Here is a 15,541-nt window from a genome sequence, read left to right on the forward strand (position 1 = left end):
ATATTCCTGGCGGCGTCACGTGCGGGGGCGGGGCCGGGCAGGATCCCGCAGGCGGTAGGGGGCGTGGGAGGTAAGTGCGCGCGCGCCTGCTCGTCTGCAGCCTGGGAGTCGCGCGGGGCGGGGCCGCGTGCGCGGGGTAGGGGCGCGCGGGCCGGAGCTGACTGGGACGCGGCGGCGGTTGGCTGTGGCTGCTGAGAGTCCAGCCAGGACGCTGAGACGCGGCTGCGAAGGAACCCTCTGGCACCAGCAGAGGCAGCGACACCGGTTGAGGCGGCGGTGCAACGCGTGCTGGGCGGGTGCGGCGGGGGATGTGCCTGCCCAGGCCGGGCGGAGTCTCTCTGACAGGGCGGGGGATGCGCGGCGGCCGCTCGCCTGGACCCTAAAGCAGCTGGGCCCACCCTCCCGGAACCGTCCGACCCTCGGTGGTCTCGGTCTCTGCTGTCTCCTCCGGCCTGACCCTGGGGCCGAGGCTGGGAGGCGGCTTCCGCCGAAGAGGAGGGGGCTGCGGTGGCCACCGCGGCGGAGCCCGAGGTAAGACCCGCCCAAGCCGCCCAGCGGCCCTGCCGCCCGGCCCGGCCCACGTCTCAGTCTCTCTCTTTGGCTCCTGCGGGGCCGCTCCGCCCCGCCCCAGCGGAGACGCCCCGCGAGCGGGTCTGCCCCGCAGCCTCGCAGATCCCCGATCGCTGCCGAGGGTCCCCAGTAGACCACACCCATGGTGTCTTCCATTGGCCAGACACCCTCCTGGCCCTCCAACCTCTCCTGGGGTTCTATCATGCGCCCCCCCCCCCACGCCAGTACACCCTATTGGAACCCCCTTCGGACTCTTAGACGCTTAATGGGGCCTCGAGACTCTGTTACATCTTCCCGTGAGCTGACCGGATCACAGTTTCTCAGACCCACTTACGGCTACCCCCGAAACCATTGCGACCCCCTGTCCAGGAGGATCCGTCGTGGCCACCCTTCTCAGCAGACCTCCTAACCCCCATCCTCGGCTCAGCCGACTAGCCCTTCCCCTACCCAACTCGGCTTTCCCATAGTCTATTTCGTGATGCTCTTACCTCCCAAGAGATCCGGTATCAGCCCCTCTGTAGCCACCATCAACTGCCGCCTCTCCCCCCGACTTCTGCTGTAGCCTCTCCCACAGACCTCTTCTCCTTAGGCAGACCTTAGTATCTTTCTCCCCGCTCGTGATCCTTTCTTTGATTGGAAAGACTTTGCCATGAAATCCTGAAGGGGTGTTACCCTTGTATATTCCCTCAGTGGGGATTAAGGGACCCAACTGATACCGAGGTTTGGAGGGTCTAGTCTGGTGGCTATAGAGAGTGAGAGGGAAGAGCATGGAAACCCAGGGCAGGGGGTGTGTGCTATTGTAAGATCACACAGCCTGCTTCTCATCTTGTCTCTTTTCTAGAATGTGAGGTAATCCAGATCCTGACAGTTTGGGGACTTTTGTAAGGATTAAATCACATATCACTAATGAATAAAACTGTCTCCATGTGTTATTATTTGCTTCACGTTCTTGTAGATTTTAATATATCTTTGGCACTGTTTTTGAAGGATACTAGGGTGTTTTTAATTATTTTATTGTTTTTCAGTTTTCTGGAAAAGTAAGATTTGTAGTTTTCCTTAATCCCTGAAGGTTTTAATGCCAGTTCGATAATAAAATTCTGCTACTTGGTGCTGCTGTCTTGCTTTTCCAAGGAACAAGTATGGTTACCATGCAGTGTTCACCGATGTCATTACCAGCAGCCTTCTCAGCAGTAATAAAATATTGAATAAAATAGTTTATTGAACTCCTGAGCTGTCAGGAAGGAAATGTAATCTTACACCGAATGATCAGTGCATAATTTTAACGGTGGTAGAGGGATGAAGTATAGAGGGGCTTTTGTAGTCAGTACTTAAAATTTTTTTATTTTGTGTGTGTGGAACTAAGGAGGGAGAAAATCATATGAAAATTATAGGTCATAACTAGACATAGTATAAAAGTCAAAAGGTTCAAAAGATATGCAGTAAAAAGTTTCTCTTCCCCTTTTATTCGCCAGCCACGCATTTTCCCTCCTTAGACGCAACCATTATTTCCATCTTTGTGTGTGTCCTTGTGATATTTCTAGCGTACAAGTCTGTACCTTTATATTTTTTTTTATACCTTTATATTTTTAAAACACTCCACAGACAAATGCTTGCATACTGTATATTATGGCTATAGCTCACCCCTCTCCCTTTAATAATAGATCCTAGAGATCATTCAACAATAGTACATTTGGAATTGCCTCATTTACTGGCTAGATAGTATTCCCTTCTGGTGATCTTGAGGTTATTTTCAGTCTTTGTTTTTACAGACAGTGCTATGTGCTTTTCTCTTAAATATATCAGCTGGTATATGTATGTTTTCAGTAATTTTCAGGATTCAAAAAATTTCCTGATGACTCTTATGAACCTACAAAAAAGGATATAGTTAAAGTAAATTTCTCATTGAACCACTTGCTGGGCTTTCATGGAGTTACTAGCTTTGATAGAGTTTATATTTATTTGGATTTTTCATAATTTTTATTGGTCTTCCCTGGTGGCTCAGTGGTAATGAGCACTTGCAATGCAGGAGCCACAGAAGATGCAGGTTCAATTCCTGGGTCAGGAAGATCTGGAGGAGGGCGTGGCAACCCACTCCAGTCTTCTTGCCTGGAGAATTCCATGGACAAAGTGGCCTGGCAGGCTGTAGTCCATAGAGTCTATTTAGCATACATGTACATAAATGTTTATGTTTATTTATAACTTACTTCATAGTTACTGAAGGATTTAAAAAGGAGGGGATTGAAATTATTTGCATTTTTAAAAGATCACTCAATCTACTTTGAGGAGGGTGGATTGAAAGGCAGGCTAAAGGTGTTGGGGGGGTAACCGATAATGGTGCAGCTTCTTCATTTGGGTTTTGAGAATAGACAGAATTTGGTGATTTCACTGGAATTGGTATTAGACTGAGGGTTCATAGAGGATAAGATCTAGGTTTCTAGCTTGTGCCTTTCACTGAGGTGAGGATCTGAATGAGGGAGGAATGGAATTTTTGTTTTTATCAAGAAAGAGGAATTCAATTTGTGATATTTTGAGTTTGGGTGACTGGTGGTTATATTTCTAGCAGATGTAGATGGCCAATAGGCAACTGGATTTGTGGCTTAAGCTTGTTATTAAGTTCTGGGTTGATAGTAGGTTTAGGTGAGAGGAGAAAAGATTGTAGGATAGAAATTCAGCATTTGCAATACACATAGAATTGAATGTCTGAGCTATTAATAGTAAATTATGTGGTTCAGTTCTGTAAAGAATCTTGTTATAGTTTAAACATCAGTAGGTTCACTATCTGACAAGACTTTTCAACAGTGTTTTCCCTTGAGTGATATATAGTTCTGAGGGAAATGGAAGTAAACTTAGGTTTTTAGAAAGGCAAAACCTCAGTAGAAGTTAGCACTATAACCCCGTTTTTTCCAAGTGTTTAGATTATAGTATTGTAAAAGTTGTTCAGTCTTCATTGTTTACAGAGTATAGGAGCTTGGAAAATGTTGTTTGCCAAAAATATTAAGTGTTTTAGTGTATGATTTCTAGCTATATTAGTAATAGAGTTTAGTCAAAGATTTTTCAGTCGTGTTTTTAAACCATGTGATTAAATGTGTGCTCAGTCGCGTTCAACTCTTTTCAACCCTAGGACTGTAGACGGCCAGGCTCCTCTGTCCATGGAATTTTCCATGCAAGAATACTGAAGTGGGTTGCCATTTCCTCCTCCAGGGGATCTTCCCAACCTAGGGCTTGAACCTGCATCCTTGTATCTCCTGCACTGACAGGCAGCTTCTTTACCACTGTGACATAACATTGATTTAATGTATTTATAAGTCTCGAGTTGCCTTGTAGAGCTCTTGCCTTTACTCTGGACCCCTGTAAATCACTGCTAATGGACATTTAATCTTGGATTCACATTTCAACAAGCACTTCAGATATGTACAAAATAAAACTCATCTCTGCCTCCCTTCCCTCCAAAAAGCTGTCGGGGTAGAAAGAGACAAAGGCAGCAAAATCTTTTCTTTCCATTTCCTGTCTTGATGAATGGTACCACTCTCTCCTCATGAAGCCTTCAGGAAGCTGGAAATCATCCTCCACTCCATTCTGTACCAATCTACCAACATCACCGAGTCTGGCACATTCTCCCTCATGATATTTCAAATCACTGTTATTGCTATTTTTGTTGTCTCTATTTTAACCCTAAAAGTCTGTTGGTCTTCTTGTCCCCTCATCTGCCTCTTGTTTTGCCATATCCACTAGTTCATTCTCTGCGCTGCTGCCAGAGTAAGTGTTCTAAACTGCTCTTTTAGTTAGGCTCTTTCGTATGCAAGAAGAGACTCAGGTTGCCTTAAATAGAGGAGTGCTTCCTGAAAGAAAGCATGCACAAGGGAACGCAGGAGAAGTTAAACAGCTTGGTCTTAGAAAGAACGTGAGCTTAAATAAAACTGGAAGCCGGAAAAGACAGATTTCACTCTGAGTGAGTGAGTGAAAGTCGCTCAGTTGTGTCCGACTCTTTGTGACCCCATAGACTATACAGCCCATGGATTTCTCCAGGCCAGAATCCTGGAGTAGGTAGCCTTTCCCTTCTCCAGGGGATCTTCTGAAGCCAGGTATCTCACTCTAGTGCTCTACTGTTAACTTGTCTTAGCTACTTGTTCTGTTTCATTTTGTATTATTTTTTTCTTTCTACTCTAATCACCCCCCTCCCCCACTACCCAGTCTCACAGCTTTCATTTATTCTTAATTTTTGCCTCCTTATAACTGCCATCACTTCCATGCCAATATCTTGTCTCCTGGCTACTATCTCTTTAGCTTAAGCTCCTGTTGCTAACTTCTTCCTAGGATTTTCTGGTTTGAATTCCCAAGAAACAATCTTTGGATTGTTTAATCTTTAATCATGGGCTGCTAGCAGGTCTGTGTACTGGGTCATGTGACCACTCCTAGCCATTTAGTGTTGACTGTGTGTTTATTTGTGCATGTGGATGTCAGGCAGGAGCATAATAGTGAAAAACATGGGGCAGTGTGCAGGGTAACTTCACACAAAATGGGGTTGTAAACATGGCAGGCACCGTGATTGACATGGTAAAAATAAACAGCTAATCATGTCCTTTTCTGTTGAAAGATCTTCAGTGCTTTATTGAAGTTGCTCAGTCGTGTCCGACTCTTTGCAGCCCCGTGGACTGTAGCCTCCCAGGCTCCTCTGTCCATGGAATTTTCCAGGCAAGAGTACTGGAGTGGGTTGCCATTTCCTTCTCCAGGGGATCTTCCCGACCCAGGGATAGAACCTGGGTCTTCTGCACTGCAGGCAGATACTTTACCATCTGAGCCACGAGGGAAGCACTCTCAGGTTAAAGCTTAAACTGTAGCATCGCATGTGTGTGAGATCTTCGTGCTCTGACTCTTACTTTAGGCTTTCCTTCTTTGCTGTCTTCCTTAAATTCTTTGATCCAGTCGTTTAACTTAGGTCTTTGCATGCTCTGTGTCCTTTCCTGTATTTCCCTTCCATCTTCCTTTGCTTGGCAATCTGCTATCTGATCTTCAAGTCTCAGTTCAGGTGTATCTTCAGGAAGCTTTACTTCCTCCAGGTTAAGTTAGGTATTGCTCCTGTGTGCTCCTAGTATGTAGTGCTTGCTTCTTTCTCAGCTCTCTAATGAAATTCGTAATAGCTTGTCTGTTTTCTTCACTGGGCTGTAGCTTCTTTGGTATTGGTGCAATATAGTTAGGCAGGTTTTTAGATTGAGGATTTGTAAAAAAGAATATTCTTATTATAAATTATAATGTATACAGAAAAGTACACAGATCATAGATGTACAGCTCAGTAAATTTTCAGAGTGAGCACAAATGTAACCAACCCCATGTCTAGGATAATACTACAGCCTACAAGGCACCTTATGCCCTCTTCTGGTCACTAGTCCAGTTCAAAGAAGGTTTAACTTTAAATAGGAAAACTCTTTAACATAGATTCCTCTACATATTTTGTGTGTTTCTTTAGATGTACAAGAGACATAGACATTAGAATTTTGATCCTATAGAAAGCACATACATAGAGTTTATATTACACAATGTAATTTTGGCTTATTTTTGTGCAGTAGATAAATTCAAAGTCACATAACATTTTAAGATTCAGTTATGGGGTGTTTGTATTTAGGTAGATTTTCTTGTTTGTAAGTTTAATATCTTAGAGCGGCAGAAAAGAATTGATAGACCAAAGAATATTTGCTTAAAATAGCCTGTTTTGAGTGAGGAACGTGCTTGAGATGGGTATAGTAAACATGTAAAGGACTTTCCAAATGGTGTTTGGCCTCTGGGTTTTAATGTGAATTATGTTGCTAGCATATTTTGGCAGTGGGGTCATCCAACGGGCAACTGGAGTATAATTTTACATGTACAGTGAGGAAAGGACTAGCTGTCCTGTGTCATAGACAGCTGGCCTGCTAAGAATTGGTTGTGTGTGTGTGTGTGTGTGTGTGTGTGTGTGCGTGCGCGCGCAACTAACAATAATTTTAGAGAGTACTTTTTCTCTCTTTTGATTTTTCTTCAACTTTAAGATTATGTGACTCTTTGAATATGAAGGATTCTTTTAAACAGTCCTTTTCCATAGGTGGACTTTTCTGTCAGTAAATTCTAAATTTGTTAAGACCAGTTAAGTAGAAAGAATACAGTGAGTACTCTATATATGAACCTTGAAGTTCATGTAGATGCAGACATGCCTTCCATTAGCGTCAGGCATGAGGGAAATGGCAGCTTGTTCCCTGTCTCCTGTTGCTGGTGGTCCTTCAGTTTTGCCATATCCCATAGTCAGCAACTACGGGCTAGTTACTGACTCCTCTCCCTCCTGTAGTCAGTAACTCTTCTTGCCCGTTGACTCAGTGCCAGCCCATGTATGCCAGCCATTGTACTGCTGTACTCTTCAAGGTTCTGCACTGTAAGATTAAAATTTTTATTTTTTGTTTTTTAGGAGTTATTTGTGTGAAAAGTATTATAAACCTATTACAGTACAGTAGTATACAGCCGATTGTGTTAGTTGGGTACGCAGGCTAACTTTTTAGGACTAATGAACAAATTGGACTTGCAAAGGCACTCTTGGAACAGAAATCCTTCATATGTAGAGGACTTACTGTGTAGACTTTTAAACCTGGATTTCCAGCTTTTTTGATTGTTTCCAGCATTATCACTTATGAGCTGTTATTTGTAGACAAATCACTCAACATTTCTGAGCTTCAAGAATGTTCATCTCAGAAGATTATCATAAGAGTTAAACAGTTACGTAAAGTACCAAGCATGTGGTTGATACTCAACAAGTCTACTTTTTCCTTCTTGAATATATGTCTATTTCTTATGTTTAAATATGAGATCAAGAATTTAAAGTGTTGTGTAAATAAATGGCCATCAGAGTTTGTTGCTAGTAGAAGTAAATCTTTGGATAGTCTGCTGGCTGTCTTTGAAGTGTGACCATATTTTTCAATTCAAAAAAATCTCTGAAGAGAAGCTTTTCTTAATATCTTAGTATATCAGATTAATGGATGTTAGAATGTCTTTTGAGTCAGTGTGAAGTATCATAACAAATGTTCTGTTTGCCAATGACAAACATTCCTTAAATCATTGACAGATTGTAGTACTATTGCTGTGTGTAGTATGTTTGAAATCTGTTTACTTATATTGATTAGATGATAGTGGGCTGAGTAGTCTGAATTTTTTTCTTTTTTTTTTTTAAGGATAGTAACTTCAGTTTATTTAGTTTATTCCCTGGGTTGCTGGATCTCAGTTCCCCAACCAGGGATTGAATCTGCGCCCCCAGTAGTAGAAGCATGGGGTCCTAACCACTGGACTGCCAGGGCGTTCCTGACAAGGGTGTGTGTGTGTGTTTTAACGTAAGGGAGACAGTTCTTCAGATAACTGTGTGAATATGAGTTTATAAATGATCTTGAGATTATGTGTTTTCCTTACCTTCTTTTGCAACTCTACCTTACTATAGTTTTCTTCCTGCTTTCTCCCTGCTTTTTAAATAATAAAAATACTTAAGAAATGTTGAGGGACTCCCCTGGTTGTCTAGCAGTAAAGCCTTTACCCTCCCACAGGTTTGATATCTGGTTGGGGAACTAAAAACCTGCATGTTGCATGGTGTGGCAAAAAAAATAAAAATTGAGAAGTTGAAAGAATAGAACAAAGAACATTATAAGTCCACCACCTAGATTCAAAAATTAACAATATGCCATCCATATTTGCTTTATTGTTTTTTGTGTATAGGTGTCTGTATATACTTTAACTGAACCTTTTGAAAGTTGTTGCTATTTTGACTTCTACCTCAAAATACTTGAGTATGTATCTCCTAAGAAAATATTCTCCATGTCACCACAGTGCCATTACCAACACGTAAGAAAAATAAGAGTAATTTCCTGATAACATTTAGTATTCAAACTACATTTAACTTTTCCCAGTTTTTCAAACTGGAATTCAGTCAAGATTTTTGCATTGCATTTGATTTATCTTTTTAGTCTTTTTTTTAATGTAGGAAAGTTTCTTATCCCATTCCTTTTACTTATGATATTGAAATTTCTTTGACAAGACTAGATCATTATCTTATAGAATGGCCTGTTTTCTAGTTATCTAATTATTTCTTTGTGCTTTTGCTTAACTGTTTCTCTGTCCCCTGTATGTCTTGTACACTGGAAGTTACAGTTTAAAGGCCTGGTTATGCGTGTTAAAAAGTTTTGGCAAGAGTACATCATAGGCAACATGGGAGGTGGTGGTGTTTCAGGCGCTCAGTCGTGTCCAGCTCTTTGTGACCCCACGGACTGTAGCCCATCAGGCTTCCCTATCTGTGGGATTTCTCAGGCAAGAGTACTGGAGTGGGTTGCTATTTTCTCTTCCAGGGGATCTTCCCAACCCAGGTATCAGACCAACGTCTCCTGCCTTGACAGAGGAGTTCTTTACCACTGAGCCACCAGGGAAGCTATATAATATCACTATTAGTGATCTAAGTTTTATGAAGTTTAAAGTGATGTTTGCTGTATCTTTCCATTGTAAAAGTGTATTTTTTTTCTTTTATATCAAGTACAATAGTCTGTGGGGGTGATTCTTTGATATCTTACAAATATTCCATTCTTCATAATATTCTTTACCTGGTGATTTTAGAATCTTTTGTGAGCCTTGGGCAAATCAGTTTTTAACTGAAAGTTGAAAATGGCGATTTTTCTAATTCAGTAATTTTTTACGTTTATTAGCCGTCATTTTCTGTAAACAAATGATTTGTAACTTTTATCACCTAGGCGTGAACTGCAGTTCTTCCTAAAAGGGCAGAGTAAGTAAATGCTGAAGTCTTTCTTGTCACATTTTCAGAGTGAGGAATTGGTCTAATAGTCATCTACAGTGTGACAAATGAGTTTGTTAGTCACCTCTTTGTTTTTTATTTGTTGTATTACAATTACTTACAACTGTTCTTTTATTTTTAGACTTTATTGAAGTATAGTAGATTTACAGAGTTGTGTTAATTCTTCTGCACAGCAAAGTGACTCAGTTATATGTATTCTTTTCCATTATGGTTTGTCATGGGATATTGAATATAGTTCCTTATGCTACGCAATAGGACCTTGTTGTTTATCCATCCTGTATATAATAGTTCACCTGTGTTAATCCCAAATTCCCATTCCTTCCCTCCCTTTGTTCTTTTTTGATGCTTAGATTGTCTCAGGTAAGGCTGTTGGGAGTTCCCTTAAGCAGGCACTTGAGTTCTTTTTGCATAAACCTATTATTAGTCTTTGAGTGATTCCTTACTTTTGGATATAAGATATCTTGGCTCATCAAGGATTTCTCCTACTTTAGACTGGAATCAGCAGTTTCTCCAAAGAGATCTGTCTCTTTATAGAAGAGGATGATGTTTAGAAAACATCTGGATGCTAAATATGCTCCTTTTTATGGAACTGTCATCACTTCTAGGCTTTGTCAGGAGGAAAAAAAATGAGGTCATATTGATAATTCCAATTCACATTTAACATTGCACACTTCTTTCATCTTTTTAAAAAAAAACACTTCAGTTTTAATCTCTCTTATAGTGCAAACCTTAGTTTTTATTACCATTGAATTTTTTCCTAAGTATAGCTAAAATAATTTAAAAATAAAGTTACTCAGTGAACTTTAAGATTTCTTTCCATCTCATTTTGTCCTTAGAATGTATCCGACCAAGGTTATGCTTACTGTTTGTTAGTACTGTGTTTAAAAGTCACTTGAAATCATTATTTTCTCAGTGTGGTTGTTACCAGTTTGGTATGTATTTAGGTCCATTTGTTTATCATTTTAGAGTTTGCTTCCTCTTTTTTTTTTAAAATTTACTCTTACCCTTTGAATATGTAAGATACATAGCTCAAAAGGAGAAGCCAAATGTGACAGTATATGTGGAAATTTTATTTTCATCCTCATACTTTTTATTTCCTCCTTGCTTCCCTATAGATAACCATTTTTTTGTAAGTTTCTGATGAATCATTCCAGTTTTTTTTTTTCTTTCAAAGTTAGGTGTATGTGTATGTGTGTATTCTCCTTTCATACACCAAAGGTAACATACCATATTTACTGTTTGTATCTCTTCTTATTCTTTTTTGTCCCCCATTTCACAATATATTTGGGAGAATACAACATATTGGTATATACAGATCTTATTATTTTTTTTATGGAGGCACAATATTCTGTTGTGTGCCATAATTTTATTAATGAGTCCATATCTGATTAGATATTTGTGTTTAGTCTTTTAAACTATGAATAAATATTGCATATTGAATAGATTAATTGAACAATAAAGTTTCTTCCTCAAATAAGGAGTTGATTTGTTTCAGAGAGACTTATAGTTCAAGGCGGTGGTGGGCGGGGGGAGCTTTGTTACTGTGTTTTGTTGTTGTTAAGATTTCTGGAAAAGTAGATATTTTGGGACATAAGTACACTTTCTTGCACCTAAATATTAGGTGATTGATATCACTAATGTTAGTCTGCTTTATTTTATGGCACCTAGGTTAGAAGGGACAAGGGACAATCTACTTACTTCTTTCTCTCTTTGCTTCTTGGCTCCTTGAAGCATTGAAATAAAAATCTGATGTCCTGGGTGTTTTCATGTAAGCATAAGTCAAGTTCTTTCCTTACTGTTTTTTTCCCACAACTTCCCCACTCCTTAACTTCACCTTTTCTTCTCTTTTTGCCTTAACTCTTTCAGATTATCTCCAAGCATTCAGTGGGCAGATACTTAGAGTCTAGTAAGGCAGATAAAATGTATAGTTTGAGTGTAAGGAGTAAAAGATAGGAATACTAAAGAGAGGGAAGGGACCTGCTAGGATGCAAGGAATTCAGTCTCTGGGGCTTATGTAAACTGCTTTATCATATTAAGTTACTGTAGCAGGAATTTTCCTGCTGTAAAGGGTCCAGTGGTTAAGACTCCATGCTTCCACTGCAGGGGCACAGGTTCCATCCCGGTCAGGGCACTAAGATCTCGTGTGCTGTGCGACTCGCCCCGCCCCCCGCCAAAGAAAGAGATTACTGTAACAGTCATATACAGTTGTTAACTTCCTTTTTATGTACATATACAGGAGAGTGAATAAAACATACGCAGTTTTAAGAAAATTACGAAGTGAACATTTGTGTTGTCATTGCCCAGGCCAACAAACAAGAACTGCCTCCCATTACCTCACCCTGTCAACATATCCCAATCTGTGGAAGTGGCTATTATCCTGACCTTTTGTGACTGTCATTTTCCTGCTTTGCCTCATAATTTTAAATCCCAGGTCATATATCCTTAAACAATGTAGTTTATTTTTCCTTGTTTTTGAACTTCATATGAGTATTATGTGATTTAAAAAATTTAGTTCAGAATTTGTCAATTTAATGCCAAGTTGTTAGCTGTCGTTCATAAGATTTCATTGTGGTAATGTATTCCAACGTATGGTTGCAAGGTACTACAATTTTTTCATTCTAGTTGTGATGGACATTTGAGTAGATTTCAGTTTCTTGCTGTTATGCAAATAATTAGGAGGTGAGTGCTCTTGTACTGTTTCATATTTTCAAGTGCACAAATATTTTTAAGAATTGCCACGAATGGAATTGCTGGGTTGCGAGGTATGCACACATTCAGCTTTGATAATGGCAAATTGTTTTCTAAAATTATTTTAATTTGTAATTCCAACACAATGTGTGAGAGTTCCCTTTGTTTACATTCTAAACACTTAGTATTTTTAAACTCTAATATTTTGCCAATTTGAAAAACACATTGGTGTCTCATGGTTTTAATTTGCGTTTTCATGATTACTAATGAAGTTGAGCATCTTTTCATAGTCATTTGAATTTCCTTCTCATGTACTTGTCTAAGTTGTTTGCTCAGTTTGTTTCTGTTAGGTAATCTGTGGTTTTATCACTGATTTCTAGGAATTCTGTGCGTGTGTGTGTGTGTTTAGGCTGCACTGCGTGGCTTGCAGGATCTTAGTTCCCCTGCCAGGGGTTGAACCCAGGCCCATAGCAGTGAAAGCATGGAGTCTCAACCACCAGACCTCCCAGGACTTCCCTGTATGTGTTTCGGATACTTGTTGTTCAGTTACAACTGTTGTAGTATACCCATATCTTCTCTTTTGAATGTGTTTTTCGCTTTTTGTGGTGCCTGTTGATCAACAGAATTTCTTGGTTTTAATGTAGTTACATTTATCAATTTTGGCTAGTGCTGATGACTCCTTTTAAATTAAGAAACCTTTTCGTAGCCTGAGGTAAAGAAGATATTCTCCTGTGTTATCTTCTGAGAGCTTTTAAGTTTTAAACTTTCACAAATTTAATCTTTACTTGGAATAGATTTTATGGGTAGTATAACGTCCAGTCTTATTCTTTCCCACCCAAACAGATACTCAGTTGTTCCACCATGGGTTTTGAAAGATTCCTCTTGACTGATCTGTAGCGCCACATTTGACATATGTCCAGTATCCATATTTGCATACTTCTGCTTCTGGATTTGCTTCTCTGTGCTATTGGTCTGTTTGACTATTCCTGTGTTAGTAACACACCGTCTTAACTACTTATCACTTTAGAAGTTTCGATACCTGATGAGGCAAAATCACTGTGGGTGGTCACTGCAGTCATGAAATTAAAAGATGCTTGTTCCTTGGAAGAAAAGCAATGACAAACCTAGACAGTGTATTAAAAAGCAGAGATATTACTTTGCCTACAAAGGTCCATATAGTCAAAATTATGGTTTTCCTAGTAATCATGTACAGATGTGAGAGCTGGACAATAAAAAAGGCTGAGCGCCAAAAATTTGATGCCTTCGAACTGTGGTATTGGAGAAGACTTTCGAGAATCCCTTGGACAGAAAGGAGATCAAACCAGTCAATCCTAAAGGAAATTAGTCCTGAATATTCATTGGAAGGACTGATGCTGAAGCTCCAGTACTGGCTATCTGATGCAAAGAGCCAAGTCATTGGAAAAGACCTTGATGCTGGGAAAGATTGAAGGCAGGAGGGAGAAGGGGGACAACAGAGGGTGGGATGGTTGGATGGCATCACTGACTCGATGGAAATGAGTTTGAGTAAACTGTGGGAGATGGTGAAGGACAGGGAAGCCTGGTGTGCTGCAGTCCATGGGGTTGCAAAGAGTTGGACACGACTGGGGCTGAGTGACGAAGGCAAGACTTCATTTACACTTTGCTATTGTTCTTCAGGAGAGTCTTGGCTGTTTTTAGCCCATTACACTTTCATATATATTTTATTTTTTTAATTAAATTAAAAATAATCTTTTTGGCCATGTGGCATATGGGGTCTTAGTTCCCTGACCAGGGGTCAAACCAGTGCCCACTGCATTGGAATCTGAGTCTTAACCACTGGACCACCAGGAAAGTCTCGACTTTTATATTTATTTTAGAATCACTGTATCACATTCCACACACACACACAAAGACACATATGCAACCCCAATATCCCCTGCAACACAAACACATATACAAGCCCAACAAAATAACTCAGCATAAAGACAGCATGCGAGATTTTTAATTGAAAATGAAACTGATTCTGTAGATTAATTTGGGGAAAACTGACATTTTTCCAACATTGAGTTTTCCAGACTATGAAAGTGGATATCCTTCCATTTATGTAATGATTCATGGTAAAATCTTTTCAGTAGAGATCTTGTACATTATTTGTTAGATTTGTTCCTGAGTACTTCATATTGTCTGATGTAATTATAGGTAGTGATATCTTTAAAAGATTATTTTCTGTGTACATGATCTGACACACTGCTGTATTCAAATGGATAACCAACAAGGACCTACTGTATAGCACATGTAACCCTGCTGCTGCTGCTAAGTAGCTTCAGTCATGTCTGACTCTGCGACCCCATAGATGGCAGCCCATCAGGCTTCCCCGTCCCTAGGATTCTCCAGGCAAGAACACTGGAGTGGGTTGCCATTTCCTTCTCCAGTTACTCAGCATTATATGCCAGTCTGGATGGGAAGGGAGTTTGTGGGAGAATGGAACATATGTATGTATGGCTAAGTCCTTTTGCTGTTCACCTGAAACTACCACAACATTGTTAACTGGCTATCTGAGGTTATTGATTTGCATATCTGAGGTTATTGATATTTCTCCTGGCAGTCTTGATTCCAGCTTGTGCTTCATCCAACCCAGCATTTCACATGATGCACTCTGCATATAAGTTAAATAAGCAGGGTGACAATATACAGCCTTGATGTACTCCTTTCCTGATTTGGAACCAGTTTGTTGTTCCCTGTCCAGTTCTAACTGTTGCTTCTTGACCTGCATACAGATTTCTTGGGAGGCAGGTCAGGTGGTCTGGTATTCCCATCTCTTTCTAAGAATTTTCTATAGTTTGTTGTGATCCACACAGTCAAAGGCTTTGGTGTAGTCAATAAAGCAAATATCTGTAGATTCTTTCAAATGTTCTCTATGTATATACAGTTATGTCATATGCAAATAATTGTTTGTTTCTTGTTTCTTCTAGTCCTTATACCTGTTTATAAAAGTAATTTATTTTTTGTTTTTGGTTGTGTAGGGTCTTCATTGCTGCACGCAGGCTTTCTCTAGTTGTGGAGTGGGGGCTAATTTTACTTGGGGTGCGCACGCTTCTCACTGCACTGGCTTTTCTTGTGGAGCGCAGGTTCTGGGTGCATGGGCTTCAGTAGTTGCAGCTTGAGGGCTCTAGGGCATGGGTTCAGTGGTTGTGCCACTTATGCTTAGATGCTCCACCTGGCATGTGGAATCTTCCTGGACCAGAGATTGAAGTTTTCTCCTCTGCATTGGTGGGCAAATTCTTATCCACTCTACCACCAGGAAGCCCCTTATACTTTTTGTTTTATTTTATTCTTGCTTTCCTATGCCACCTATAGTATACAACTATCTCCAGTATAATGTTGATAGAAGTAGGTGGGGGCCATCATTTTCTTATTTCTGATCTCAAAGGAAAAATGTTCAGTAGCCTTTCCCCATTTTAAGTATGCTGTAGGCTTTTGTAGTTACCTTTTATCAGCTGA

At 40.2% G+C, this 15,541-nt stretch overlaps 1 protein-coding gene across 7 annotated transcripts in view; it reads left to right on the top strand.

Moving 5' to 3' along the window:
* The window catches only part of MYO9A (myosin IXA), a 241,476-nt gene continuing 226,030 nt past the window's right edge, over window positions 96-15,541 (top strand). For all 7 annotated transcript variants that reach the window (XM_018053556.1, XM_018053558.1, XM_018053557.1 and 4 more), the window contains exon 1: window positions 96-531. The gene's annotated coding sequence lies outside the window, so the exon portion shown is untranslated. The remainder of the gene's footprint in view (window positions 532-15,541) is intronic.

This window comes from Capra hircus, chromosome 10 (assembly GCF_001704415.2).
Source record: "Capra hircus breed San Clemente chromosome 10, ASM170441v1, whole genome shotgun sequence".
Classification (NCBI taxonomy): Eukaryota; Metazoa; Chordata; class Mammalia; order Artiodactyla; family Bovidae; genus Capra; species Capra hircus.